This window comes from Pan troglodytes, chromosome 3, assembly GCF_028858775.2.
Source record: "Pan troglodytes isolate AG18354 chromosome 3, NHGRI_mPanTro3-v2.0_pri, whole genome shotgun sequence".
Lineage (NCBI taxonomy): Eukaryota > Metazoa > Chordata > Mammalia > Primates > Hominidae > Pan > Pan troglodytes.
Window position 1 is genome coordinate 115,626,956 of NC_072401.2, and position 23,804 is coordinate 115,650,759.

Sequence of the window (23,804 nt, forward strand, 5' to 3'; positions counted from 1 at the left end):
AATATTCTTAATCCATAATATAAGAAGCAGGGATCTGGGGGACTGTGTATATGATACTTTTGAACATTTTTTTGCAAATTAATTTATATAATGATATTAAATGGTTGCTTCTATTGTTGCTGGACAAAGTGGGGATAGAAAAGGATGAACGCAAGGGCCACATGAATCACCTTATATGTGCCCTCAAGGAGACCCATATCTCCTTTAGCATGATTGGAATTGCCAAAAATTAAACACAGAATCTCATTTTCCAATTGGCTTAATTATAGTTCAGTTGAACTCCCAGACCGACAGAATATCTACCGTTTATGTGAGGACTAGGAAGGAATGAAACCTTAAAATTTGGAATGGGGACATGTGGGAAAACCTTGATGAAGGATCTTGGGGACATTGAGTTTGATTTCGGGAAGGCTGTTAAATGTTCAAGGTTTAAAAAACTTATTATGAAATAGAATTCCAGATTACCGTAAGTTATTTATTTTGCCAAAATAAAGACTCAGAAATTTTAAGGTAGACAAACCTTCTATAACCCTTTACAAGTTTGGCCATAGAGCAGACTAGCACCTTAGGAAAACCTTCTTTGCTTTATTTCAATGCTCAATTTACAGAAAAACCGGATAATACCCTTTTTTGAATTTAGTCAATATGTTCACACTGAGAACCTCTTCTGCAAGATTAATTTCCACAATTCTTCCGCCACTTCTTTGAACCTTCAGCTTTTTCCTAATGTAACTCAAAATTATCCTTTAACCCTAGGCAGAAGTTTACCTTTACATGACTTCTTATAACCTTTTACTGAAAAACACATTTTACTGTGCTTATACACCTTGCATGTAAATCTATTTTCAGTAGTTTCATGGTAACTCCTAGCAATTTTTAACTTTAAGGTAAAACCTGGTAAGTTGCTTTAATTTTGTTCTAAGTGTAGCCAAGGTTTGTCTTCTTAATTAAGGGTGTGGTTAGTTCCATATGTCCCCAGGCCCTACCAATTGTGAAACAGGCAAAACAGACAATTTTCAAAACCCAAAAAGCAGTTTGTAACCTTAAAACACGTAGCAAACCTTGCATCTGACCTGCATTTTACCAATAAACTTTAAGACTGTTTTTACTTTCAAAGATTAAAGTCACATGAACCAAAAGGTACTACAGCTTTTAACTTTCCTTAAAAAAATGCTTGATCCAAGCACTTGTCTCACTTTGTCACCCAGGCTGGAGTGCAGTGGCATGATCTCAGCTCACTGCAACCTCTGCCTCCTGGGTTCAAGCAATTATCCTGCCTCAGCCTCCAGAGTAGCTGTGACTACAGGTGCATGCCACCATGCCCAGCTAATTTTATGTATTTTAGTAGAGATGGGGTTTCACCATGTTGCCCAGGCTGGTCTTGAACTCTTGAACTCAGGCAATCCGCCCTCCTTGGCCTCCCAATGTGCTAGGATTACAGGCATGTGCCACTATGCCCAGCTGCACTTGTCTTTCTTTAGGCCAAATTAATTAGAACTCTTCTTACAGACATCACACACAGTATACACACAAACAAGCAGAAGAAAACCCAGTTGCTGGTTGGGTCCCTTTAAGAGACAGGCTAGGAAAACCTGCAGATATTCAACCAGAGAGGGCTTAACCCTAAGGCAGGATTGCTAAATAAAGTTTTCCCAAGCTCCCAAGCGGTTACTGGCCATGCCCCCAGGATGTAAAACAAGATGGAGGTTTGCAGCACAAACCAAACAGAAATGCAAAGCGCACCAAATTGGCCACAGCCGAAGGTTAGCCCCACAAATCCTTTTTCACAATTAAACCTTTAAAGAGAATAAGTTAACTGCTGTTGGAGTTGAGAAGAGGAAAGAAAAAAGTTTAAAAATACCTGGGGAAGAACTTCTTATTCTTATGCAAGTGCTTCCTCCAACAGGGAGATAAATTTAATTCCTGTGGGTCAGAGCTGGCCTCCCTGGAGCGAAGAGGAAGACACTCCATGGGCACGAGGCAGAAACTGCCAGTCAGCTACTCAGGGCAACTTGGGCCATGCGTCCCAGCCCAGCAGGGAGGGGAGGGCGGTGGGGAGCCGCTGCTTACTGGACCCTCTTGAAAAAGGAAGCAAAGGACTGTGTCCGGAATTGGTGGGTTCTTGGTCTCACTGACTTCAAACATGAAGCCGCGGACCCTCGCGGTGAGTGTTACAGTTCTTAAAGGCGGCGTGTCCGGAGCTTCTTCCTTCTGATGTTCGGATGTGTTTGGAGTTTCTTCCTTCCGGTGGGTTCGTGATCTTGCTGGCTCAGGAGTGAAGCTGCAGACCTTCGCGGTGAGTGTTACAGCTCTTAAGGCTGTGCGTCTGGAGTTGTTCGTTCCTCCTGGTGGGTTCGTGGTCTCACTGGCTTCCGGAGTGAAGCTGCAGACCTTCACGGTGAGTGTTACAGCTCATAAAAGCAGTGTGGACCCAAAGAGTGAGCAGCAGCAAGATTTATTGCAAAGAGCAAAAGAACAAAGCTTCCACAGTGTGGAAGGGGACCGGAGCAGGTTGCCACTGCTTGCTCCGGCAGCCTGCTTTTATTCTCTTATCTGGCCCCACCCACATCCTGCTCACTGGTCCATTTTACAGAGAGCCGATTGGTCTGTTTTACAGAGAGCTGATTGGAATGTTTTGACAGGGTGCTGGTTGGTGCATTTACAATCCCTGAGTTAGACACAAAAGTTCTCCATGTCTCCACTAGATTAGCTAGATACAGAGTGTCTATTGGTGCATTCACAAACCCTGAGCTAGACACAGGGTGCTGATTGGTGTGTTTACAAACCTTGAGCTAGATGCAGAGTGCTGATTGGTGTATTTACAATCCCTTAGCTAGACATAAAGATTCTCCAAGTCCCCACCAGACTCAGGAGGCCAGCTGGCTTCACCCAGTGGATCCTGCACTGGGGCGGCAGGTGGAGCTGCCTGCCAGTCCCGTGCCATGTGCCCGCACTCCTCACCCCTTGGGTGGTCAATGGGACTGGGCACCCTGGAGCAGGGGGCAGTGCTCGTCAGGGAGGCTCCGGCCGCCGCACAGGAGCCCACGGCAGGGTGTGGGGGAGGCTCAGGCATGGTGGGCTGCAGGTCCCGAGCCCTGCCCTGTGGGGAGGCAGCTAAGGCCCGGAGAGAAGTCGAGCACAGCAGCTGCTGGCCCAGGTGCTAAGCCCCTCACTGCCTGGGGCTGGTGGGCCGGCCGGCCGCTCCGAGTGTGGGGCCCGTGGAGCCCACACCCACCTGAACTCACACCCACTGGAACTCGCACTGGCCCGCAAGCTCTGCGCGCAGCCCCGGTTCCCGCGCACGCCTCTCCCTCCACACCTCCTCGCAAGCTGAGGGAGCCAGCTCAGGCCTTGGCCAGCCCAGAAAGGGGCTCCCACAGTGCAGCGGTGGGCTGAAGGGCTCCTCTAGCATGGCCAGAGTGGGCGCCAAGGCCAAGGAGGCGCCCAGAGCGAGCCAGGGCTGCGACGGCTGCCAGCACACTGTCACCTCTCAGGGCTATCGAAAGATCGGGTTGGTTCCTGACCCCTGGGAGCAACAGGGGGTGGGGGCATAGTTTCCCGTACCCTTAGGAATCCCAGGATGAAAAGGCTTAGAAGTGACAAAGAGAGGTTTTGAGTCTCCATTTCATTCACCATTTCTTGAGCCCCCACATTGCACAGAAAAAATGTTGCTGAACTTTTCCTTAGTTCAGCTAAATATGGGGTCCTTGTCCGTCCCACAGACATGAAAATTTAGGCTCACAGACAATTTGAATGGTGAGTAAGACAGGGTTTTATTTATTTATTTATTTATTTATTTTGAGTTTTAAAATTATTATTATTATTATACTTTAAGTTTTAGGGTACATGTGCACAATGTGCAGGTTAGTAACATGTGTATACATGTGCCATGCTGGCGTGCTGCACCCATTAACTCATCATTTAGCATTAGGTATATCTCCTAATGCTATCCCTCCCCTCTCGCCCGACCCCACAACAGTCCCCAGAGTGTGATGTTCCCCTTCCTGTGTCCATGTGTTCTCATTGTTCAATTCCCATCTATGAGTGAGAACATGTGGTGTTTGGTTTTTTGTCCTTGCGATAGTTTACTGAGAATGATGATTTCCAATTTCATCCATGTCCCTACAAAGGACATGAACTCATCATTTTTTATGGCTGCATAGTATTCCATGGTGTATATGTGCCACATTTTCTTAATCCAGTCTATCATTGTTGGACATTTGGCTTGGTTCCAAGTCTTTGCTATTGTGAATAGTGCCGCAATAAACATATGTGTGCGTGTGTCTTTATAGCAGCATGATTTATAGTCCTTTGGGTAGATACCCAGTAATGGGATGGCTGGGTCAAATGGTATTTCTGGTTCTAGATCCCTGAGGAATCGCCACACTGACTTCCACAATGGTTGAACTAGTTTACAGTCCCACCAACAGTGTAAAAGTGTTCCTATTTCTCCACATCCTCTCCAGCACCTGTTGTTTCCTGACTTTTTAATGATTGCCATTCTAACTGGTGTGAGATGGTATCTCATTGTGGTTTTGATTTGCATTTCTCTGATGTCCAGTGATGATGAGCATTTTTTCATGTGTCTTTTGCCTGCATAAATGTCTTCTTTTGAGAAGTGTCTGTTTTTTTTTTATTTTTATTTTTTTATTATACTTTAAGTTTTAGGGTACATGTGCACATTGTGCAGGTTAGTTACATATGTATACATGTGCCATGCTGGTGCGCTGCACCCACTAACTCGTCATCTAGCATTAGGTATATCTCCCAATGCTATCCCTCCCCCCTCCCCCCTCCCCACCACAGTCCCCAGAGTATGATATTCCCCTTCCTGTGTCCATGTGATCTCATTGTTCAATTCCCACCTATGAGTGAGAATATGCGGTGTTTGGTTTTTTGTTCTTGCGATAGTTTACTGAGAATGATGGTTTCCAATTTCATCCATGTCCCTACAAAAGATATGAACTCATCATTTTTTATGGCTGCATAGTATTCCATGGTCTGTTCGTATCCTTTGCCCACTTTTTGATGGGATTGTTTGTTTTTTTCTTGTAAATTTGTTTGAGTTCATTGTAGATTCTGGATATTAGCCCTTTGTCAGATGAGTAGGTTGTGAAAATTTTCTCCCATTTTGTAGGTTGCCTGTTCACTCTGATGGTAGTTTCTTTTGCTGTGCAGAAGCTCTTTAGTTTAATTAGATCCCATTTGTCAATTTTGGCTTTTGTTGCCATTGCTTTTGGTGTTTTAGACATGAAGTCCTTGCCCATGCCTATGTCCTGAATGGTAATGCCTAGGTTTTCTTCCAGGGTTTTTATGGTTTTAGGTCTAACATTTAAGTCTTTAATCCATCATGAATTAATTTTGGTATAAAGTGTAAGGAAGGGATCCAGTTTCAGCTTTCTACATATGGCTAGCCAGTTTTCCCAGCACCATTTATTAAATAGGGAATCCTTTCCCCATTGCTTGTTTTTCTCAGGTTTGTCAAAGATCAGATAGTTGTAGATATGTGGCGTTATTTCTGAGGGCTCTGTTCTTATCTATATCTCTGTTTTGGTACCAGTACCATGCTGTTTTGGTTACAGTAGCCTTGTAGTATAGTTTGAAGTCAGGTAGCATGATGCCTCCAGCTTTGTTCTTTTGGCTTAGGATTGACTTGGGGATGTGGGTTCTTTTTTGGTTCCATATGAACTTTAAAGTAGTTTTTTCCAATTCTGTGAAGAAAGTCATTAGTGGCTTGATGGGGATGGCATTGAATCTATAAATTACCTTGGGCAGTATGGCCATTTTCATGATATTGATTCTTCCTACCCATGAGCATGGACTGTTCTTCCATTTGTTTGTATCCTCTTTTATTTCATTGAGCAGTAGTTTGTAGTTCTCCTTGAAGAGGTCCTTCACGTCCCTTGTAAGTCGGATTCCTAAGTATTTTATTCTCTTTGAAGCAATTGTGAATGGGAGTTCACTCATGATTTGGTTCTCTGTTTGTCTGTTATTGGTGTATAAGAATGCTTGTGATTTTTGTACGTTGATTTTGTATCCTGAGACTTTGCTGAAGTTGCTTATCAGATTAAGGAGATTTTGGGCTGAGACAATGGGGTTTTCTAGATATACAATCATGTCGTCTGCAAACAGGGACAATTTGACTTCCTCTTTTTCTAATTGAATACCCTTTATTTCCTTCTCCTGCCTAATTGCCCTGGCCAGAACTTCCAACACTATGTTGAATAGGAGTGGTGAGAGAGGGCATCCCTGTCTTGTGCCAGTTTTCAAAGGGAATGTTTCCAGTTTTTGCCCATTGAGTATGATATTGGCTGTGGGTTTGTCATAGATAGCTCTTATTATTTTGAGATATGTCCCATCAATACCTAATTTATTGAGAGTTTTTAGCATGAAGGGTTGTTGAATTTTGTCAAAGGCCTTTTCTGCATCTATTGAGATAATCATGTGGTTTTTGGAGTAAGACAGGGTTTTAACTGGTGTAAAGGAAGAAAAGGGGGAAACAGACTCTCGCAAGGCTGGAGTCCCTCCCCTAGAGTGCTTCCCACCCACCATTTAATTCCCAGGTTCCTCAGAGGAAGAGGAGGGGCCTGACTCCTCCCTGCCGAAAAGGACATGAACTTCTGTGGCTCCACCCCAGTGCGCAGGCTGGTTGGAGTTTTTCCATGGAGCCCCTCCAACCTGGCTGTCTCACTATCATGGCATCCCTTGAATAGCCTTACAAAATAACACTAAGTCTCCCCAGTACCCACCCCCATTACCCCATGTGCTTTTAGACCTGTAACTACACACAAGTCCCAGAAGGTCCCTAAAAGTGGGGTACAAAGTGTGACCCATGAGGAAGTACATTACATCCCAAAAGATCTACTTGAGTTTTAAGATTTATACAGACAGAAATCTGGGAAACCTGTGTGAAAATGGATGTCAGTAGTGTGAGACAATGGTGGAAGAAACAAAAAGTTGCATCAGGCTGAACTGGGCTAATTAAGCAACAGTTCTGGATTTAATGTTGCAGTTCAGGTAGTTAAAAAGGACTTCAACAATTTATTTGTTTGGTTGGGGACCAAAAGGTGGCCCACAGTGAGTGGGTTGGAAATGCTGAATCTGCCCTGTTATAATGTAGAAAAAGGGATTCAAAACCTTTAAAAGATTAAAATGTCAGAATGGATTCGTGATTTTAAACATACTCACCCAGCCTGAAAGGGTCTAGAAGACATACCTTTCATTAATACCGTGGGAAATAAATTTGTAAGGGGAGCCTGAAATCCTTAAAGAGCTCTGTGATTGCTCTTTTCTGTAGGCCATAGCTTACAGAGGGAATTGCAGGTACTGATCTGGGGTATCTAAATGCATTGGGGGTAACTATTCTGGGGTAGCAAGGGTCAAGTGCTGAAACTCAACCTGCAAAGGCAGTGTGTTAATGTAATGAACAGCAGAGTCAAAGCAGCAATCAATATAGTTCAACTTACACAGAACTGTGTATGATGTTGGCTAGTTAATCATGTTATTCCTAGAATTTAAATAGGAAGCCTACCAAATCCTTACTTGATCTGTAGAAGCAGCAAATTCCTAGTTAAGTGACCATGAGTCTAACCTGAGTCAAAAAATTAGAGTTGAGAGTCACAGATCCTCAATGAATTTCCAGACTTGAGCCAGTTTAAAGACCCAGAACAACTTGAATGAACTGGAATCTGAGGCTTCTTGAAGAAGGACCCCACCCCCAAAACTTTTACTGTTAATCTTTCTCCCAGACTTCCACAGAAGGACCTACAGTCTTTTACTGGAGTAATTGTGTACTGAGGAAAAGAAAATTATCAGACCTTTTGGGAACTACTGGATCTGAACTGACACTAATTTCAGAGACCCAAGACATTAGTGTGGTCTACCAGTTACAGTGGGGGCTTTTGAAGGTCAGGTGCTCAATGGAGTTTTAGATCAGGTCTGTCTTATAGTAACCTAGTGGGTCACTAAACCCATCCTTTGGTTATTTCTCTGGTTCTAGAATGCATAATTGGAATAGATAGGTTCAGCAGCTGGAGGAATACCCACACTGGCTCACTGACATGTGAAATAAAGGCTATTTTGGTGGGAAAGGCCAAATGGAAGCCACTAGAACTGCCTCTACATAGGAAAATAGTAAACCACAGACAATACTATACTCCTAGAGGGATTGCAGAGATTAGTGCCACTATCAACAACTTGAAAGATGCAAAAGGTGGTAGTTCAACCACATTTCCATGTAAGTTGCCTATTTGGCCTGCAGAACAGACATATGGATCTTGGAGAATGCTAATGGATTATTGTAAGCTTAACCAGGTAGTGACTCAAATTGAAGCTGCTGTACCAGATGTAGTTTTATTGCTTGAACAAATGAGCACTTCTCCTGGTACCTCATATGCAGCTATTAATCTGGCAAATGCCTTTTTCTCCATCTCAGTCCGTAGAGACTTTCAGAATCAGTTTGCAGCAACTGGCAAGGCCAGTAGCATTCATTCACCATCCTACCTCAGGATTATGTCAACTCTTCTGCCTTACATCATAATTTAGTTTGCAGGGATTTTGATTGCCTTCTCTTCCACCAGATAACACAATGATATGTTATATTGATGACATTATGCTAATTGGACCTAGTGAGTAAGAAGTGGCAACCATTTTAGACTCATTGGTAAGACATTTTTGAAGATAGAGTAAGAAACATATTCAACCAAGATCAGGGGCCTTCTACTTCAGTGAAATTTCTGGAGGTCCAGTGATGTGGAGCAGGTAGAGATACCCCTTCTAAAAAAAGTTATTGAATTTGGCTCCTCCTACAACCAGAAAAAGTGGTACAATGCTTAGAGGGCTTCTAGATTTTACAGGCCATGTACTCCTTATCTGGGTATGTTACCCCAGCCGATTTATTGAGTGACTCAAAAAGCTGCTAGTTTTGAGTGGGGGTTAGGAAAAAAGAAGGCTCTGCAACAGATTCAGGTTGCTGTGCAAGCTGCTCTGCCACTTGGACCATATGATCCAGCAGATCTATCGGTGCTGGAAGTGTTAATTGCTGACAGGAATGCTGTTTAGAGCATCCTGTTGAACTATTTTAATTGCTGCTTTGACTCTGCTGCCCATCACATTTGCTATACTCACCTTGCCCTTGGTGCTTGTCAGCATTTGACTTTTGCTCTATAGGTGTTGTATTGGGAGGCCTGTATGTGTGAATTGTAATGCAAGCCCTTAGGATTTTGGAGCAAAGATCTGCCATCTTCTGTGTATAGCTACTCGTCTTTTGAGAAACAGCTCTTGGCCTGCTACTGGACTTTACTAGTTAACCATGGGCCACCAAGTTACCATGTAACATGATCTGTTCATCATGAACTGAGTGTTATCTGATCCACCAAACCATAAATTTGGGCAGGCAGAGCAGAACTTCATCATCTGACATAAGTGGTAGAATTTCAGACTCAAACATGGGCCTGAATTATTTGGAATTCGGCATGAGTGACTGATTTATTCTTCCTCATGTATTTATTTATTTAAACATTTATTTGCATCAATATGAACTCATGGATCATTTTTAAACTTTAGGTTATACTACAATACTAATATATATTTTGTGCTCATAATGTTCTAAATTTGGCCTTTAAAAGCTCTTTCAATTGGCTTCAATGTTGCTTTGACATACACCCATTGTTGTGTTTATTTTGCATATTTCCATTCTTTTTGGCACTAGAAGATGCTGCAAGCCCATCTTGTTTATTTCATGTCCCAGTCCTAGAATCAGCCATTTCTCCCAAGGGCCCTATGTTTTGCTAGGAGAATGGTATTAGAAACCAAGATCTAGACTCTAGTTGCATATAAGAATTTTGACTTTTAATCAGAATGGCCATTGCAGAGTTTTGAGAGAAGAATCATATGTTGTGTGATTTACAATTGTAAAAGTTTCCTCTGGCTACTTTGATGAGACTAGACTGCAAGAGAGCAAGAGTGGAAGCTACTAGGAGGCTATTACAGGTATTTAGGACAAAGGTGATGGCTTTGATTAGGATAGCAGCAGTGAAGGTAGTGAAAATTGGTTAAATTATGACTCCTTTCTGTTTGAGGAAAGTTTATCTTTATTATTTTTCAAATATTTTCTGCTTCTCATTTTGATTTTTTCCTCCTCTGGGACTTTTACTATGCAAATATAGACATATCCACATTTGTTCTATCTATGTCTTAATTATATTTCCATTTTATCCTTTACTACCATTTTATGAGAGAATTTCATAATCCAGTCTCTTAACGCACTAGCTCATTCTTTAGCCATATTTATTCTTTCACTTATCTTGCTTTATTTCTTAATTTTTTTGGCTTCACCAACTATATTTTATATCCTTATTATTATAATTTTTAAAATTAAATTTCTGCCACCACACCATTCTCTGTTCCTGTTCTTTGCTTTATATTTTTCTTCAACAATTATCACCTCTTAATATGCTACACATTTTTCTCATTTTTCTCATTTATTGTCTATCTCCCACTAGAATATATCTTCCATGAGGGCTTTGATTTTGTACTTTTAAAAAACTGCTCTATCCCTACAATCTATTACAGTGCCTGAATACAGTAGAGGCTCAATAAATATTTGTTGAATGAGTAAATTGTTAGAATAGATGGCTTAGATAATCTTGTATTTGAGAGAGTGAGGACACAGTTAGATTATGGGAATGTTATGCTACTCTAGCTTTTGGAGAAATAATTTATTCTTGAGCTACCTCAGTTACAGCTATTCAACCACGTGCTTGGTCACCTTAGGCATGGTCACCTTTGGAATTTGCCTTTTATATAAGCGCTGTTCAAATCCACCAATGTCTGAGAAAGGAAATATAAAGAGGCTAAACTGTCAGCCAGGAATTACAGTAAGAGCCTCGATTTCCTCAAGTGGTCTGTGTTTGACAAGGCCTATGGTTATGTAAATTACATTTGTGACTTGATCATTTTCCAAAATGGAGAGAAATTGAGAGTATTTACCTCTAAACTAGGTACTATTTAAGGAAACTGAAGGGAAAAGCTCTTCTTTTTTTGAATCTTCACCCTATCACGGTTTTTTTTTTTTTTTTTTTTTTGGATTCACATATGTTCCATCTTACTTTTGAAAACAATAATGGTTTCTTTTTTGTTTTTGCTTTGATTGTAACAAGATTTAATTAGCCTGGAGAAAAAATCTAATGAGGATAGAAATTTTTCTTCTGGAAGGCTTCTTGGACTGTTGTTTTTTTTCCCCTCCACATTCCTATTTCTGTGGTAGAGAAGACTGAGATTCCATTAGAATATCTTACAAAATCTGAGTGCTACAGAACACCAATTTGTACTTAAGACAGTTTAGATTGTGGTTACATATCTGTTTCTCTTGTATACACACACTTGAAGGAGCACACAAGCCTCTATCTAAATGTGAAATGGATAAATTTATGTCTGTATACATTTAACTTAAAAGGAGACTTTTATAATGTTATTTACCCAAATGTTAAAACAAGGTACGCCTCTTCTTATGTGTATATTTATTGTTGATTTTGCATTATCACCATTTCTTATTGATTGTCATTTTGTTTTCCTCTAACTTTGTAGTTCTAAAGATTGATTCTGTTTGGGGTCTGATTAACCAAGCCTTTCCCAATTACGTTTTTAATGTGTTTTTTACTAAAATGCCTGCAGCTTATGGCACTGCCCCAAGTTGCTTGTTCAGCTAAGGTGCTTGCTCAGCACATCTTTTTTTCCATAAGCATGTCACCTTCAATGAAGTCTCACTTTCCCTATAGAGTACTTTTCATTTGCATTCACATATGTCATCCAAATCCTGTCCTTCCTTTGCACTTGGTATTTTAATTAAGGTTTCTTTACCATGAAGTGGCCATAATTTATAGGGAATTGGTCGAAAAATGCAAAGAAGAAATGAATATAAAGACATACTTTAATGTATAATCTATTTTTAAACTCTTTCTTATTAAACCATATCAATAATGTTTTAAAAATAAAGGTATTACTTTATTTTTTAGTAAGTGGGTCTGCACAGAGAGTACTTCTTAATTAAATAATACATTTAAAATTCATTTATTAAATAGTGGTAGTCAAAACAGAATAGCTAGCAATAGCCATCTCCCCATCTTCCCAAAGGGGCAGTTAAAGAGATCCTTAAGTATGTTTCATAAGAAATATTTTAAAATATTTAGGAAGAATTTACATTAATATGAAAAATATTGTCAAGTATAAGCTTAGCTTTTAAATTCTGGACCTTCTGCTCTTTGTGCTGCTCTCTAGCTGTGATGCAACTAACCATACTGATTCTCATTTTAGAAGGGGTATGTAATAAATATGAGTTAGAAATTTTTAGAGGCCTCACTCAGAGGTTAATAGATTAAACAAATTTGATATATGTAGAAGTACATAAAATTGAATAGCAAGGTCAGTAAACTTCTGAGCATATATACACCTATATACAAATATATCTTTACAACAAATACAGACTTCATATTCTTTTAAAACACACACAGAATAGTCTCAAATATTGATAATGTACTAGTTCTCCCAAAAGCCCCAATAATTTCTAAGATTACTATCACATAGGTTAGATTCCCTAACTAGAATGGGTAACAAATGGATAGCTATAAAAACTTAGTATGTCGGGCTGGGCGCGGTGGCTCACGCCTGTAATCCGAGCACTTTGGGAGGCCGAAGCGGGCGGATCATGAGGTCAGGAGATCGAGACCATCCTGGCTAACACGGTGAAACCCCATCTCCACTAAAAATACAAAAATTAGCCGGGCGTGGTGGCGGGCGCCTGTAGTCCCAGCTATTCGGGAGACTGAGGCAGGAGAATCGCTTGAACCTGGGAGGTGGAGCTTGCAGTCAGCTGAGACCGCACCACTGTACTCCAGCCTGGGCGACACAGCGAGACTCCGTCTCAAAAAAAAAAAAAAAAAAAAAAACTCTTAGTATGTCAATGTGAATGGCAAACAGGTATATGAAAAGTTGCTCAACACAATTGATCATCGGAGAAATGCAAATAAAAACTACAATGAGATGTCATCTCACCCCAGTTAAAATGGCTTTCATCCAAAAGATAGGCAATAATGAATCCTGGCAAGAATGTGGAGAAAAGAGAATGCTCATACATTGTTGAAGGGAACGTAAATTAGCACAACCACTATGGAGAATTCTTTGGAGGTTCATCAAAAAACCAACAATAGAGCTACCATATGAGCCAGTAATCCCACTGCTACATATACTCAAAGAAAACCAGTATATCAAAGAGATATCTGCAATACCATGTTTATTGCAGCAGTATTCACAATAGCCAAGATTTGAATGGATAATGAAAATATGGTACATATATACAGTGGAATACGATTCAGCCAAAAGAAAGAATGAGATCCTGTCATTTGCAACAACATGGATGGAACTGGAGGACATTATGTTAAAAGAAATAAGCTAGGCACAGGAAGACAAACTTTGCATGTTCTCACTTAATTGCAGGAGCCAAAAATTAAAACAATTGAATTTATGGAGATACAGAGCAGAAGGATAGTTACCAGAGGCTTGGAAGGGTTGTGAAGGTGGGGAGAAGTGGGATGATTAATGGGTACAAAAATATAAATGGAATGAAGAAGATCTAGTGTTTGAAAGTACAACACGGTGACTACATTCAACAATTTATTGTGCATTTAAAGACAACTATAAGAGTATAATTGGATGTTTGTTAACACAAAGAAAGGATAAATGCTTGAAGTGATGGGTACCCTCCTCCCCACAAAAACTTCGTATGTCAAAATGTGTGAAATAGAGTTAATGTAGCATTTATAAAAAGTTGATAGATTTCATAATTTTTAGGTATCAAAAATGATTGAAAACATAAATTAACTAAATGTTCATATCAAGAAGAAAAAGAGCAACGGAGTAAATTTTAAAAAAAGCAAGAATAAGCTGTAATGTACAATAGCAGCAGTAGACACCAATTTTCAACAACCAGATTTGACAAAAATTGTAAAATTGGATAATATCAAGTACTGGCAAGAATGTTGGCAAGAAAGACTATTCACCGCTGGTGACATAATAACTAGTGAGGAAATTCAGAAGAGTTACTTAGCAGTGTCTTAGTGAGGTTTTTTATGTAGATATATTGCAGTTGTATCTTTATTTTAAACAAAGCCCCGAAACTCTTGAAGATATACACTGAGAAAGGTACAAGAATGTTTATTGTAGTGTTGTTTGGAGTAAACAGATGGAAATAGAATGAAGTCTACGCCACAATAAACTTCATGTATTTAAAAAACTATATATAAACAACATTATGTATATTTTTTAGAATAAACATATCTAAATAAATATATAGATGGCAGATTAGAAATTATATTAGTGAAAACATTGGCTAAACTGCTTCATCAAAGATTTGAATATCCAGACAATCAAATTAAATCAAACTTTTTCCTAACTAAAATAAACAATAAAAATAAAAGTGTATTTCTTATTTCTTAATGGCCAAATGGCTCTGCCATTAATACCTGTCTTCCAAGGTTACTCCACAGCCTCCTGGAGTTAAATCTATGTACCTTCGCAGATGTAAGACAGCTAGCGGGTCTTCTTTTCCAAGCGGGACCCATAAGCTTGTTATTTTTATTAGGCTACTATATAACTGACTGTTGGTAATGTAATGATTGAATGACTATCAATAATGACCATAGCCCATTTCTTTTATATTGTCTTTCCTATAAAAACCACCATTAAGAAGATATAAATGTTTTTAATCTGCAAAGCTTTAGAGTGTATGAGACAATTTTGTGTATATTAATTCATTTTAATTTAAGACCATGAATGCCAATCATTTTTAATGCATAAGTCATAATGCAAACTCGAAAAAATCTACTACTCATGCTGGGCCAATGAATAAACCTTATCTTCCAGCTAAAATAGTTCTTCTTGCTTGATGGAATTGATGTTTGTCTTCATAGGATATACACAACCTGGATAGAATTAAAAATCTACCTGGTGATGGCAGACATGTCAAGCAGCCATGGGCACAGAAATCCTATTTCTAATAGAGGCAAAATTCTGCCTAGCTGGTAGCACTATTCCTGTTGGGTCATGGTATAAGTGGTTCAGTGCCTGGCATCAGGTACATACCAAATCTATCACTTGTTGATCACCAGTCAATTGATTGATGACTATATGTCTCACCAGTAGAGGACATAGCAGTTTGGTGTTATTCCATGCTCTGTATCTATCTGATGTTTACGCATCTTATTATTGTGTCATGGCACACCAGAAAGTGTGTTAAAAATACAGAAAATTATATACTTTAGAAGCAGCTCAAAATAGTGCTTGCAAATTTGTCAAAATTTACTTATGAGGCATAGATGGTATTTGCTATATTACTGCATTTATGATGAGTTTAAGTTATTTAATTCACTTGTTTTTCTCTTTTATGTCAATACAAGAATTACTGACAATGGACTCTGGTTTTATTTATATTTGTTCTATGATTAATGGCACAAAATAGTTCACTTTATTTTCGTGTCAGAATATTTTTGATTAATTGGTTGCCTTGGTTATATGATGTGGATCTCACACCTCCATTTTCTCAGGCAGAATGCTGCCTCTGAACAAAAGAGAGATTTGCTGGTGGCCCTCCAATCATGAGAATGTAGCAATAAAATAAAGAAAATTGATACAGAAAAAAACCTCTTCTTTGATGCACTTTCTTCAAAATATGGGGGAAATTTCCCTATATTCTGCCTATGAGTGGCTTTGTAATAAATTTTCCTCTCAATATGTCATCATAACACATGAGCACTGGGGACTGAAGTCTACTATTTTGCACAGTAAAATGAAGAGAGATGGAAAAGGAACAGGATCACAGGGTCTTTTGTCTGCTGCTGCTTTCCTGACAAGGCAAATGGCTCTAATAATATAAAGGTGCTTGGAACTTGCATTAGGCTGCTATGCAGAGCACAGACCTATTTAGGCAGTCACAGGGGTGCAGCTGCCAATGAGGTTTTGACAAATCCTTTAAACTTTGGTACAGCCTAAGGGCATAGCCAAAAGTGGCAGGATGACCTGAATGTTTACCAGCCTTCACCTGAAAGACCTTGTCTTTAAGCCCACACTGAAGAGCGAAAGTATTTCATGTGGAAAAGGATCTGGTCTATCTTAACTTAGAGGTGTAACCTCTCCGTATTTCACACTGATGTTGAGTTGGATGTAAGAGATATTATTTTTCTAATGTGCACACTGAGACTTTTGCTTCTGGTAATATTCTTTCCATTTCCATAAGCAGAAACAACTCTCCTCCCACAGACCCTGAGAAGAGATTGGGCTAGATTGACATTCATGTCCCCCAGCACCTAGCACTGAGTTTATCTTAAAATGCTCATCTTAAGTATATTTGTGCCAAATGGAAAAATGACAAATATGTGCATTTACTTGTATCTGCTGTTTCAAAAATGAGGTTTTGTACATGAGCTGCTTTTATAGACATCTGGAAATTCATTGACCTCATGTTTTCTGTAATATTTATTAATGACAGTTTATGTAAATGTTTTCTATCATCTTTATCTTCTAAAACTGAGCAAATTGATTGACCTTGAGCTCTTTCCAGTGGTCTCAGAGTATTATCATCCTGGCTTGGGCAGAGGCAGGATGAGACAACCAGAGGCCTGACATCAGACAGAGCCCTGGCAGAAGAATGAGTGTGGCTGTCCCCAGGCAGAGAGGGAAGAAGGGGCAAAGAGCCTGTGGGGGTCAGTGAAGAGCCACAGTGAGCAGCCTGCAATGACAGACAGAGGAGTCTGAAATCCAGGTAAAGAAGACTGTGACACAAGGTAGTTCTGACTAGAAAGAGTAGGGATTGAGCCACCAGAAAGGATCAAACACCAGGGAAAACTGGAGAATGAGGCAGATCTCAGAGGATCTGGAGCACTGAACACATGGCCAGGCCAGTCACCATTGAGGAACATAAACCCCCAGTGGAAGGTGAGAATGGAGAGAGAAAGGTTGGCTTCTCAAGTCCCCATTATGCAAGTTTAGGATGAACCAAACCAAACCTTCTAGTTTAGAATTTGGAAAGTATTAAAGCTATAGGTAATAGTGCAGGAGGTGATACAGCAGGGTTTAGAGTTGATAAAACAGTTACTCCATGGATGAACTTTATGAACCAGCTTCCTTAATATACTGTGTGTGGTACAGAGACATTTCTGGAGGTAATTGTTATCTATCTATGTATCTGTGTATCTATCTGTGTATCTATCTGTCTATCTATCTATCATTACCTATGTTTCACTGCATCCAGGGTTCTACACTTAAACAAAATTTTGAGCCATTTTTACTTTCTGGGAGAGTATTCTCTCCTTGTTGATGATCAGCCATCCCTTATTCATGAGCAAGTGTGTGTGCTTTGAGCTGTTGTTCCCTGCTTTCTAATTTGTGTCTCCCAATCTGTCACAGGCAGGAAAACCCAATAACCACATTCTGCTGACCTGTCAACAGGACAGTCTTTGGGAATAGTTCAGTGGCAACTCACATATCCAGAGATGCCTTAATATAGAAGACACAGCAGTGGCACAGTTATTCTTGAAAATCCTGTAGGAGAATTCTCTTAGAAGCCAAAAGAAACTTCAGAAAGATCATGCTCCAAGACAGCTGAGTCTCTCAGGCTTCTATCCAGATTTTATTAATATTTACCCTTTACCTCTTAAAGATGTTCCTTTGATTCAATAACAGATCCATGCCTTGGCATACTTTAGAATTGGTGGTGGGAGAAATAGGCGGTTAATCTGATCGGAATATTTAAGAAAATTCCTTCTTATGTGTTTTAACATCTGAGTTAATACTGAATTAACTACATAATTTTCCTATGAAAGCTTTGCTTGACTAATAGTGAATGTGCAATGGATATTATTTTGAAGTTTGGAATGATAACACAAAGTTATCCAAAAGGCATGAGGTGTTACTCAATCCTGCAAGTCTTTGTGTTCCAACCTAAAACAAATAAAAAAATAACATCAACAATGATGGCTAATGAGAGTAGAAATAATTGCACAGGGAAATATGAAATTAGCAGTTAAAACTGTTTAATTATAAGGTTTAAATCTTTCCCATTATTTTATTCGCTTATTATTTATTTTATTTTAAATTTTATTTTTCTCATTCATAGTTTTTATCATACCTATTGTCTACTTTGTTCTTACTCATGTTCTCCCTTTTTATATTTATATCCTTTTTTATTTCCTATTTTCTGTCTTCCTTCTTTCAAATAATGCATTTTCTTTAGATGCATTTTATTGTTATTTTATCTTATCCCATCCTACCTCTTTGATGTGACATTTTAGTGGCTTTTTGATTATGTCTTTTCAAAAACTACATCAAGAATCAAGTAAATCAAGACTTAGCAGCAACTCAAAACTGAAAAAAAAATAACATATTAAAACTGCTAGGCTAAAAGGGATATTTTACATAAAGAGGTTTGCAATTTGACCTCAAAGTCAGCCAACTGGGCATTTTATCTGGCTGAGAAAGGCAGAGAATTGGAGAATGGGAAGGTTTTGTAGCTTTTTTCACCTGCAGTCATATGCCTGTGTTCTTTTAGCCCATGGGCAACAGTGGGAGAGGGTAGATGTGAGACTGTTAAAAGTGGGTTGGTAAAATACTTGGAAATCTGGTGAATGTTTTTTAGTATATTTATCTATAGCCAGCAATTTAATTTCAGTGACAGGTGTATTTAAATCCCTAGCATATCAATCTTGCCAGTACTTTTTAAAATTATTCTTAGACTATTAGTCAAACCAAGATATCTTTTGTGGATCCAAAAAGATTTTCAGTACACCAGACATGTTGAAAACACAAAATTAATTTGGATGACAGAAAAAGTAATGAGAGCAAATATTTCAGATAACTGAAATTTATTTTTAAGATCATTTCCTTTATGTTCTTAGTAGGACGGGCTTACCAAACATTGTCTCTCAAAAACAGCCCTTTGAAAAATATCAGATATGCTGCCAATGAAGATGCCAGTGCTGCTAATACAGCAACAATGGCCCATCCCCTCTCCTATCCATTCTCATCCTTATCCTGAACACCTTGCTTTCCTCTCATCATAGCACATAACATTATATGTGAAGAAAACAGAATCTTGCTGCACAAGATGAAGGTATGAAACACAAGGGAATAAAGCAATGATAATGTTTGTCACTCCTGCCTGGATATATAACAAGTGCCTCCTAGGGCCCTTGTTATATAAAGACTTCTTTCCTAAGTTGACATTAAAAACATAAGTCAAGTGGCACAGGAGCCCTTACTGGCTCTGGCAGTGAGTTGCAATGCTTAGCAAAATCTTTTATCTATTCAAAAGGAATAGATATCTCCCCTATTTGTAAAATGAAGAATTGTAATTAATGATTTCAGAAAGTTCTTTCTAACATTCTGTGATTCAAATATAACAGGTAGAATGGCCATATTAAAAATAAATGTTGCAGCTGGGCATGGTGGGTCACGCCTGTAATCCCAGCACTTTGGGAGGCTGAGGCGGGTGGATCACGAGGTCAGGAAATTGAGACCATCCTGGCTAACACGGTGAAACACTGTCTCTACTAAACCAAATACAAAAAAGTTAGCCCAGTGTGGTGGCATGCACCTGTAGTCCCAGCTACTCGAGAGGGTAAGGCAGGAGAATTGGTTGAACCCCGGAGGTGGAGGTTGCAGTGAGCCGAGATTGTGCCACTGCATTCCAGCCTGGGCAACAGAGCAAGACTCCATCTCAAAAAAAATTAAAAATTAAAAAATAAAAATAATAAATAAATAAATAAATAAATGTTGCTTTTTTTTTTTAATTTCTAAAATCCTTTTTGCTCAGTGTGGTGGCTCATGCCTGTAATCCCAATGCTTTGGGAGACTGAGGCTGGTGGATCACTAGAACCCAGGAGATTGAGACCAGCCTGTGTGACATAGTGAGAGCCTATTTATTAAATAATAAATACATACATACCTAAAATTCTTTTTTTAAATGGAACTTTTAGCACAGTTTTATTTCCTGAACAGTGGTATTAGGAATCCTATGGACCTGTCCCCAGTAAAAGAATAATAATTGATAAAAATAAACCAATTACATTTTAATTGATTAAAAAACCCAATTAAAATCTCTGGAAATTTAGGCACAAACAGCAGACGTAGAAACATTTACTTGGAAAAAATTCTACCAAATATTTGAAAAGAGTCAAGTCTGTGGCCCTTGAGCCATGACCCACTCATTCCCTCCCAGCCTCCACCTCCCAGTTCATCAGCATAATGGAAATTCCCGGCCTGGTGGTGTGGCCAAAAAGGGGAGGCCACATGTGCCTTCAGCTCCTGATCTAGTGATACAGTATTTCACCCTGGGGAAGCAGACCACCAGCATTTCTCAGTTGCTGGCAAAATTCTGATAAATGTGGCCAAGAGGTTGGGGGCTCCCTTCTTTCATTTGTTCCCCATGCATAGACTAGAGGCTGTATTCCAGGCATGGCAAGCCCAAAATGCTGGACTCTGATTGCTCTCAGCCCAAGTCCTAGTAGGGTATTAGTTCTAAGCTGGAAAAGGAAAGACTGGAATACCAGATTCAAAGGACACTTTCAAGAAAGTGAAAAGACAACACAGAGAATGGGTGAAAATATTTGCAAACCATAAATCTGTTAAAGGACAAGTATCCAGAAAATTTGAAGAATTCTTGCAACTCAATGCAAAAAGAAAACAGAATTTAAAGTGGGCAGACACCTGAATAGATATTTCTTCAAAGAAGATATACAAATGGATAATAAACACATGAAAAGATTCTCATAATCATTAGCTATTAGAGAAATGCAAACCAAAACCACAGTGAGCTAACGCTTCATACCCACTATCTCATGGGCTTACATATATACATATAACATATTATCTATATGTAATGTGAGTAAAATAATAACAACTGTTTTCAAATATATGAAGAAATTCAAACCCTCCTACACCTTGATTGGAAATATAAAATGGTGAAGCCACTTTGGAAAACAGTCTGTTACTTCCTCAATTATTTAAAAATAGTTTCCATATGACCCAGTGATTTGCTTCTAGTATATACCCAAGATATATAAAAACATGTCCACATAAAAACTTGTACATACATGTGTTCTTAGCAGCATTATTCATAATAGCCAAAAGTGAAAACAATTTAAATGTTCATCAACTGATAATGGATAAATATACATACAATAGAATATTATTAATCACTAAAAAGAAATGAAGTACTGATACATGGTACAATACGACATAAATGAACCTGAAAAACATTATGCTAAGTGAAAGAAGCAAATTACAAAAGATAACATAGGCAAATCTATGGATACAGAATGTAGGTTGCCTAGGTCTGAGAGCAGGGTGCTAGGGTGAAATGGGGATACTGCTAGTGAATACAAGACTTCTCTTAGAATGATGAAAATATTCTAAAATTGATTGTGAATATATTAGCTGCCACTGCATTGTGCATTTTAAATCAGTAATAGTATGGCATGTGCATTATATCTTAAAGCTTTCATGAAAAAATGTAAATAAGGACTTTGACTAATGTGTTGTAATTTTATATTTTCTCATTTTTCTATTTCACTTTGTACTTGGTTTATAATATTGTTAGCATATCATTACTACATAAAAGTTTTATTTATTTGAAATTATCAGTAATTTTCTTTATGGCTTTTGTGTATTTCGTCATCTTAATATGAATTTCTTAATGCAATATTGGATGCAAGTTTTCCCTCTTTTTTGTTCCAGCACTTTTACAGTTATTTTTAAACATTAAAATCTTCCATCTATCAAATTATTAAAAACAAAAAACATCTTTTCTTCCTATTTTGCTATGCCATTTTTGTCATATACTAATTGCTGACATTTGATTAAGACTATTTCTGAAAACTCTCCATCTAATCATGACACCATAACATATTATTTTAATGACTGTAGCTGCCAAGTATGTTTTAATAGCTGGTAGCTATAGTCATAAATTATCTCATTTCTAACATTTTAGAATTTTTATGGCTTTTCTTGCATGCTTACTTTGCATTTTAAATTTTTAAATCAGTTAACTAATTTCAATAAATGGATATTGAATACTCATGTTATTTTCATTGGAACCATATAAAATGTGTAGATTCATAGTTTAGATGTCTTTAAAAAACTGTGTTCATATATAGTAAGAAATTAAGTCGTCTTTTATGTTTCTTGGAGTTTTAAAGTTATCTTTGTATGAGAATGACACATTGCTTATTACATTAAAGTTCTCTTTTGTTTTGGCTTTTTTGTCTTTGGTGCCTTATAAATAAGATTTCTTCTCATTTTTTTCTGTGTGATTATTTGTAAACACAAAAGCTTGACTTATGTATATTAATTTAGCCATTATATAACCTATTTTTTCAAGTAATTTTAGTTGTTCTCTTGAATTTTCTAGTCATAAACATGATAAAAAATTGTTCCTCTCTTCAATTGTTATACTTCTTTTTCCATTCACCTCTCTAATTATATTGGTTGGGACTGCCAGCAAAAATACCTTTAAAAATACTGGTGAGGATGTGCAACTTTGTGCAACTTTGTACTTTAATGGGAATGCTTTGTGTTCATCTAGCAAGCATAATATCAACTTGTTTTAAAAACATATTTTATTACATTAAGAAAGTATCTGCCCATATTACAATTTTGTTTACAAATTCTTTTATTATTATTATTATTATTATACTTTAAGTTTTAGGGTACATGTGCACAATGTGCAGGTTAGTTACGTATGTATACATGTGCCATGCTGGCATGCTGCACCCATTAACTCGTCATTTAGCATTAGGTATATCTCCTAATGCTATCCCTCCCCACTCCCCCGACCCCACAACAGTCCCCAGAGTGTGATGTTCCCCTTCCTGTGTCCATGTGTACTCATTGTTCAATTCCCATCTATGAGTGAGAACATGTGGTGTTTGGTTTTTTGTCCTTGCGATAGTTTACTGAGAATGATGATTTCCAATTTCATCCATGTCCCTACAAAGGACATGAACTCATCATTTTTTATGGCTGCATAGTATTCCATGGTGTATATGTGCCACATTTTCTTAATCCAGTCTATCATTGTTGGACATTTGGCTTGGTTCCAAGTCTTTGCTATTGTGAATAGTGCCGCAATAAACATACGTGTGCGTGTGTCTTTATAGCAGCATGATTTATAGTCCTTTGGGTAGATACCCAGTAATGGGATGGCTGGGTCAAATGGTATTTCTAGTTCTAGATCCCTGAGGAATCGCCACACTGACTTCCACAATGGTTGAACTAGTTTACAGTCCCACCAACAGTGTAAAAGTGTTCCTATTTCTCCACATCCTCTCCAGCACCTGTTGTTTCCTGACTTTTTAATGATTGCCATTCTAACTGGTGTGAGATGGTATCTCATTGTGGTTTTGATTTGCATTTCTCTGATGTCCAGTGATGATGAGCATTTTTTCATGTGTCTTTGCCTGTGTAAATGTCTTCTTTTGAGAAGTGTCTGTTCATGTCCTTCGCCCACTTTTTGTTGGGGTTGTTTGTTTTTTTCTTGTAAATTTGTTTGAGTTCATTGTAGATTCTGGATATTAGCCCTTTGTCAGATGAGTAGGTTGTGAAAATTTTCTCCCATTTTGTAGGTTGCCTGTTCACTCTGATGGTAGTTTCTTTTGCTGTGCAGAAGCTCTTTAGTTTAATTAGATCCCATTTGTCAGTTTTGGCTTTTGCTGCCATTGCTTTTGGTGTTTTAGACATGAAGTCCTTGCCCATGCCTATGT

The 23,804-nt window shown here is 38.4% G+C and overlaps 1 long non-coding RNA gene across 1 annotated transcript in view; it reads left to right on the forward strand.

Annotated features, from left to right (window-relative positions):
• The first annotated feature begins 1,654 nt into the window (after nt 1–1,654).
• LOC134809909 (uncharacterized) overlaps nt 1,655–23,804 on the forward strand; it is a 351,074-nt gene continuing 328,924 nt past the window's right edge. The window contains exon 1 of the long non-coding RNA XR_010156675.1: nt 1,655–2,296. This is a non-coding gene — a long non-coding RNA (uncharacterized LOC134809909). The remainder of the gene's footprint in view (nt 2,297–23,804) is intronic.